The following is a 6,741-nucleotide window of genomic DNA, read 5'->3' as shown; positions in this document are numbered from 1 at the left end:
TGAAAGGGTGTTGGCAAGTGGCTTCATGGCAGAATTGTCCCTGGAGTTGTACCGGGACCTGTGCTTAGAAGGGTCCCAGGTTTGGTTTACTTTTTGTTCAGTTCCCACAAAGAAGGAAGGAAGGAAGGAAAGAAGGGAGGCAGGGACGGACAAACAGGCATACAGTCAACTTTTGACTTGTTATATTTGAGTTGCCAGGACACCTAAGAGTTAGAAATGCAAGACTAGGGTTTGGGAGGGAAATTTGGGCTGGAGATAAAGGCTCAGGTGTTATGTGCACAGAGGTGGTGATTGGGGACAATCTCTCCAAGGGAGTGAGAAAGAAATACAGGACCTAAACTGAGGACCTAACCTTCTGGAACACACGTAGAAGCAGTATAGAAGGAGAAAGGGAAGCCAGCCAAGGACTGAAAGGAATGCACCAGAGAGTGAGGGAAATCCAACAGTGCAGCGTTACAGAAACCAAAGGAAAAGGGGGCTTTATAAGGAAAAGAGTAGTCGGACATGTCAGTGCTCCAAAGAAGTTAAAGGAGATGACTGACCAAGAAAAGATCCCTGGTTCTAATAACCAGCCACAAAGAAGAGATTATTCTTTTGTTCTTTTATGCATTCAACAAACATTGGTGGATGGGGGTTAAGGCACAGACTTGAGGATAGAAAGGGTGCAGACAAGGCCAGCTTCCTGGGTGTAGCTCCTTTGTAGGCACACGGGGTCCTGCGCTTGGAAGAATCCCAGGCTTGGTTTAACGCTCCTGAAATTCTTAATTTTTCAGCAAGATGTCCTGCATTCTTATTTTGCACTGGATCCTGCCAATTATGAAGTTGGTCCTGGGTGACGGAGCAAGCGTAAACTATTCCTTCCTTTGGGAATATTTGCTGGTGACACTGAGAGGGCAGTATCTTGTCCCAGTGGCAAACCGGAGGTGAAATTTAATTTAGCCTTGGGCGTGTGTGTTGGCAGAGGGTAGTGGATGGTGGGAGGAGATTACCCAAGCTGGCGAGGGAGGGTGAATTTACCGAGGGAGGAAAGCGGGGTTCAAGGCCTTTGGCGCGTCCGCCTCAGCCGTGGAAAGGCAGCGGGACAGAAGGAAAGCAGAGGGAGAAAAACAGCCAAGGCACTGGGGCGGGGCCAGGCTGCGGCCAGGCCGGGCGCCCACAGAGCCCTCGCCGGGCGCCTAGCACTGCGCGTGCGCGGACGCTCGGGCGCGTGGAGGGCGCGGGGGGCCGCCGCCGAGGCGCGCGGGGAGGCGGCACGGGCCTCTGGGCGTCCGCGCCGACGCCAGGGTGCGATTCCCACCCGCCGGCCGCGCGAGCAGCGGAGCGGGCCCTGCGTCGGGCTGCGGGCCCAGACCGCGGCCGCCTCCTGCCCCCTCGGCGCCCACGCAGGGCTGGCGCCCGAGAGAGCGGGCCCTCCGCCCTCCGCCGCAGGCCGGGCGCCCAGCGCTGGCGCGGGGAGGCCGCCGTGGGCCCGGGCACGTCCGCGCCGCCGCCCGGCCCGCGCCCGCGGGCTGAGCTGGCGGGGAGGGGCCTCGCGCCTCCTCCCCGGCCCAGGCGCTTCCGCCGGCCGCGGTCAGGCTCGGCGCTGCGCCCCGGGAGGGGATGGAGCCCGGGCCGCGGCCGCGCGTGGCCTCCCGCTCCGGGGCGGGGTGGGCGCACAGGCCGCCTGTCCGGTAATCGCCCCTCGGCGGACAGCCCAGCCGAACGGGCTCCGCGCTCGCGGTGGGGAGAGGACGCGAGACACCGCCCTCCCCCGTCCCCTCGGCCTGTCGAGTCTTCCTTCCAGCAGCCCCGCGCTCCTCTCCGTGCCCCTAGGGCCCTGCTGGCCTGCAGAACTTTCAGAGGGGGCCTGGAGGAAATTAACCTGATTCAAAGAATTGGGAAGGAAACGGCAGATTTGAGGTCGGTTTCAACCTCCGCCTGCTACCATGTAATCGAAGTAATATGTGCTTACTGAAGAAACTGGCTAATGCATAAAAGTGTAAATAATCAGACAAGAACAACACAAAAAGCACCCATTAATTCCGCTGCCCACAAGCAAACACTTTACGGATGGGGTTATTTCTTTACATTTTGCTATATATTTTTTTCTTTACGTAATGGGTAATTCCGTGCAAATTATTTAGTATCTTTTTGTGCTTAACATCTTATAAACGTTTCCCGTTTTCCAGAACACATATTTTAAATCATTCTATAGTAACATAACTTTTGTATAGCTGTACCAAATGTAACCATTTTAACTTTTTTAAAGGATACAATTTTTTTTTTGAGGAAGGTTAGCCCTGAGCTAACATCTACCGCCAATCCTCCTCTTTTTTGCTGAGGAAGACCAGCCCTGAGCTAACATCCGTTCCCATCTTCCTCTACTTTATATGTGGGACGCCTACCACAGCATGGCTTGCCAAACATGCCATGTCCACACCCAGGATCCAAACTGGTGAACCCTGGGCCGCCGAAATGGACTGTGCACATTTAACCGCTGTGCCACTGGGCTGGCTCCATACAAATATTTTTAAAGTTTTGATTAATATTAAATTATTCTCTGTAAAGACTAGATTAATACTTTTTTTCCTGAGGAAGATCGTCCCTGAGCTAACATCTGTGCCAGTCTGCCTCTATTTGATGTGTGGGTTGCTGTCACAGCATGCATTTTGACAGAGGAGTGGTGTAGGTCCACGCGTGGGAACTGAACCCCAGCTGTTGGAGCAGAGTGCCCCAGACTTAACCACTAAGCCAGAGTCTGACCCCAACACTGTACTAATTTATATTTCCATTTGCACTGAAAGAATGGCCAGTCTTACTACACCTATGAATATTGATCAAAGAAAGACACTGGACCTTGAATAGGTAAGTCTCTCTCTCCTTCTAGGCACCAAACCTCTGTTCTAACTTCCTCCTTTCATTGAAAATGTAAAGAAAGGGGCTGGCCCCGTGGCCGAGTGGTTAAGTTCGCGCGCTCTGCTGCAGGTCGCCCAGTGTTTCATTGGATCGAATCCTGGGTGTGGACGTGGCACTGCTCATCAAACCACACACTGAGGCAGTGTCCCACATGTCACAACTAGAAGGACCTACAACGAAGAATATACAACTATGTACCAGGGGGCTTTGGGGAGAAAAAGGAAAAAAATAAAATCTTTAAAAAAAATGTAAAGAAAAATTCAGACCTTTTTGACTCAGACTTTCAGACTATTGGAGACTTTGGTCACTTCTTGTTTTTCAGTCTTCCTGTCATTTTCTATTTCCCTAAAACTTGCCTCTCTTCTAGAACCCTGCCCTCCCCTGCCTCCAGGTGAGGCTCCTTCACCATTTCCTCAGGAGCCTCAGCCTGCTAATACAGGAAGTGGCTCCCCTGGGATCAGGCTGGTAAGAAGTCCAAGCTTGGGTGTTAAGCAATTATTCTCATTAAGAGTCCCCTAGAGAAACAGCGTAAGTGCCCATCAGTGGATGAATGGATAAAGAGGATGTGGCATAATGGAGTATTATTCAGCCATGAGAAAGAGGGAAATCCTGCCATTTGCAACAATATGGATGGACCTTGAGGACATTATGCTAAATAAGCTAAGTCAGAGAAAGAGAAATACTGTGTGGTATATATATCACATGATATCAGTCATATATATCAGGTCAGGTATATATATCATATATCAGGTATCATATGTACATATATCATATACATCATGTGGACCCCCAAAAAAGCTGAACTGGTGAAAACAGAGAGTAGAGTGGTGGTTCCCAGGGGGTGAGGGAATGGGAGAGATGTCGTTTGAGGGGACAAACTTGCAGCTAGTGGATAACTAAGTCCTGGCGATCTAAGGCACAGTATAGTGCTTACAGACAACAACACAGTATTATAGACAGCAAACTTGCCGAGAGACTAGATCTTAATTATTCCCACCACAAAAAAGACATGATAATTTTGTGACATGATAGAGGTGCTAGCTAACGCTACAGTGGCAATCATATTGCAATATATAAATGTATCAAATCTACATGATGTACACTTTCACACAATCTTATGTGTCAAATACATTTCAATTTTTAAACAAAGGTCCAATATAGCTGGGACCTTAGAGAATAAACAAATTAGAAAGAAAAGAAGCAACATTCTGCATACAAATGACCTCACTCTCAGCCTCATCCCACAAAAAACTAAAATTTAAATGGACAAGTACTATGATAAGGGTAAATGCAAAATGCTGAGAGAGAGACGGCAAGAGAGGAAAAAAGAATTCCCTGGAAAACCGAGTGCCTCTCCACGCAGAACTCGTTGGCAAGTCATGGTCCTGGAAGATTTATTCCCCAAGTCTCAGTGACTGAAGGGACTCTGAGTGCCTTTCTGGAGTTTCAGCACTGCATTATAAGAATAAATAATACAGGCATACCTCAGAGATATTGTGGATTCAGTGCCAGACCACCACAACAAAGCAAATATCACAATAAAGCGAGTCTCATGAACTTTTTGTTTCCCCATGCATATAAAAGTTATGTTTACACTATAAGTAGTCCATTAAGTGTGCAATAGCATTGTCTAAAAAACCAATGCACATACCTTAATTAAAAAATACTTTATTGCAGGGGCCAGCTCCATAATGCAGCGGTTAAGTTTGCGTGCTCTGCTTTGGCGGTCCATGGTTGGTGGGTGCCGATCCTGGATGTGGACCTACCCACCACTTATCAAGCCATGCTGTGGCAGGTGTCCCACATATAAAATAGAGGAAGATGGGCGTGGATGTTAGCTCAGGGCCAATCTTCCTCAGCAAAAAGAAGATTGGCGGCAGATGTTAGCTCAGGGCTGATCTTCCTCAAAATAAAATAAAATAAAATAAAATAAAATAACTTTATTGCAGGGGGGCCGGCCCAGTGACTGAGCAGTTAAGTTTGCACACTCCTCTTTGGCGGCCCCAGATTCATGGGTTCAGGTGCTGGGTGTGGACCTATACCCAGCTCATCAACCATGCTGTGGCAACATCCCACATACAAAACAGAGGAAGATCGGCACAGATGTTAGCTCAGGGCCAATCTTCCTCAACAACAACAACAAAAAAGCCCCACAAAACTTTATTTCAAAAAAATGCTAACCATCATCTGAACCTTCAGTGAGTCATAATCTTTTTGCGGGTGCAGGGTCTTGCCTTCAATTTGCAAAAACCACAGTATCTGTGAAGCACAGTAAGGTGAAGCACAATAAAACGAGGTATGTTGGTAATAGCCTGTTGAGCCCCAGCTTGCACTCTGAGTGTTAGGTCATAAGCACTCTGTGAAGAAGGCACTATTATGGCCCTCATTTTATAGATGAGGAAACTGAAGCTCAGAGTGGTTTGTCTGATTCCTTGACACTCTGTGACTAATAGCATGTGTGGCTTGCTTTCTCTTTTCCCCGTGTGTACCTGTGGAGAGAGTGAATCTGAATAAGAGCTGGACTTTTCCTTATATTTTAAACCCTTGTGTATTGTATCGACCCAATCATAGCACAGCACTGATGGGATCACAACTTATAGCAGCAGCAACCACGTTTCATGGTTCCTTCCGTTTGGCTGCAGATGTGTCATCACATGGGTTTACCATATTCTATCCATTAAGCCGTGGGCTTCCCCAGCCCTGTAAACTCAGCTCACTCCTGCTGCTGCACCTACGGCCTCCTGTTTGCCCTGATCTTTGAAGTCAATTACAATCACGTGTTTGCCTTGTGTCTCCCATGTGGGCCACTGGCTTTGTGTTGTTTTTGAAGACCGCTTTAACCGTTCTCTCCAGAGTGGGCTTGTTCACGTCTTCTTTCAGGTTTCCTGAAGACTATTAACCATTCTCTTAGTGTCATTAAACACGACATGATTGAATTTTCAAGCTAGAAGGGACCTTATCCATTGTCTAGTCATCATTTCACAGAGGATGTGCTCTGGTCACTCCGCTGGTTGAGTCACCAAGCCGGGATACAGGTGTCCAGCGCCCTTTCCTGCAGCCTCTGGTCACTGGCTGTTTCCTTGGCTCTAGGTTCTCCTGAGCTAGCATGGCCAGTGAGAGCAGGTAACCCCCACTCCCCCTGATGGAGCAAAGGCCTCTGTCCTTCGGCTGCTGGGGTTGGTTGCTCAGCCAATTCTGAATTCTTGAACAATGTGGATTTTGCCTATGTTAATTCTGCAGTATGTCCTGATAGACTGTCTTTTTTATGGGTCTGCATTGGCTAAGCATCTGACCCTTGGTAGTGTGACAGGGAGAAGAGCAGGTACAAAGGAGGACCTTTCAAAAATCCGACTATATCGGCAAAAGGAAGGAGGCTCCCTCGTCCCGGCCCGAGGCTAAAGCTTCCTTAGCACTGGCAAGGGCTTTGTTTTATTTAGTTTTTCAAATGATTTAAAATTTATGTTAAAACATTACCACAGACAGACAATCTTTACAATTCATTGTCAGGGTTTGTTTTCTTTTAGTAGTATTGTTTGCGTTGTATTTTTATGCAATGTACATATTGTTTTAATTCTGCAGTTTGCTCTCCTCACTTTTTGTAAAGTATAACACATATACAGAGAGAGGCAAATATCAAAAGTGTGCAGTTTGATGAATTTTCCCAAACTGAAAACACCCAGTTACTTGTATTCCAATGAAGAAAGAACATTTCCATCACGCCAAAAGCCCCCCTGTATAGAGATTTCTGTTGTTTTTTCTTCCCTCTTTCCAGAAATTTGCCTGATGTGAAAATGAATTTTTATTTGATTTAAAGATGGCACATTCCCCAGCTTCCTAGCAGGCAGA

The 6,741-nt window shown here is 47.7% G+C and overlaps 1 long non-coding RNA gene across 1 annotated transcript; it reads left to right on the top strand.

The window, feature by feature from the left end:
- Positions 1-1,610: 1,610 nt before the first annotated feature.
- LOC138920049 (uncharacterized) lies at positions 1,611-3,119 on the top strand. The gene is made up of 3 exons (XR_011430677.1): positions 1,611-1,899; positions 2,784-2,844; positions 2,965-3,119. It is a non-coding gene; the product is annotated as an uncharacterized lncRNA (long non-coding RNA).
- Positions 3,120-6,741: the final 3,622 nt, after the last annotated feature.

The sequence above is a fragment of the Equus caballus genome, chromosome 2 (assembly GCF_041296265.1).
Source record: "Equus caballus isolate H_3958 breed thoroughbred chromosome 2, TB-T2T, whole genome shotgun sequence".
NCBI classification, from domain to species: Eukaryota; Metazoa; Chordata; class Mammalia; order Perissodactyla; family Equidae; genus Equus; species Equus caballus.
This window is presented reverse-complemented; position numbering and strand designations above follow the sequence as displayed.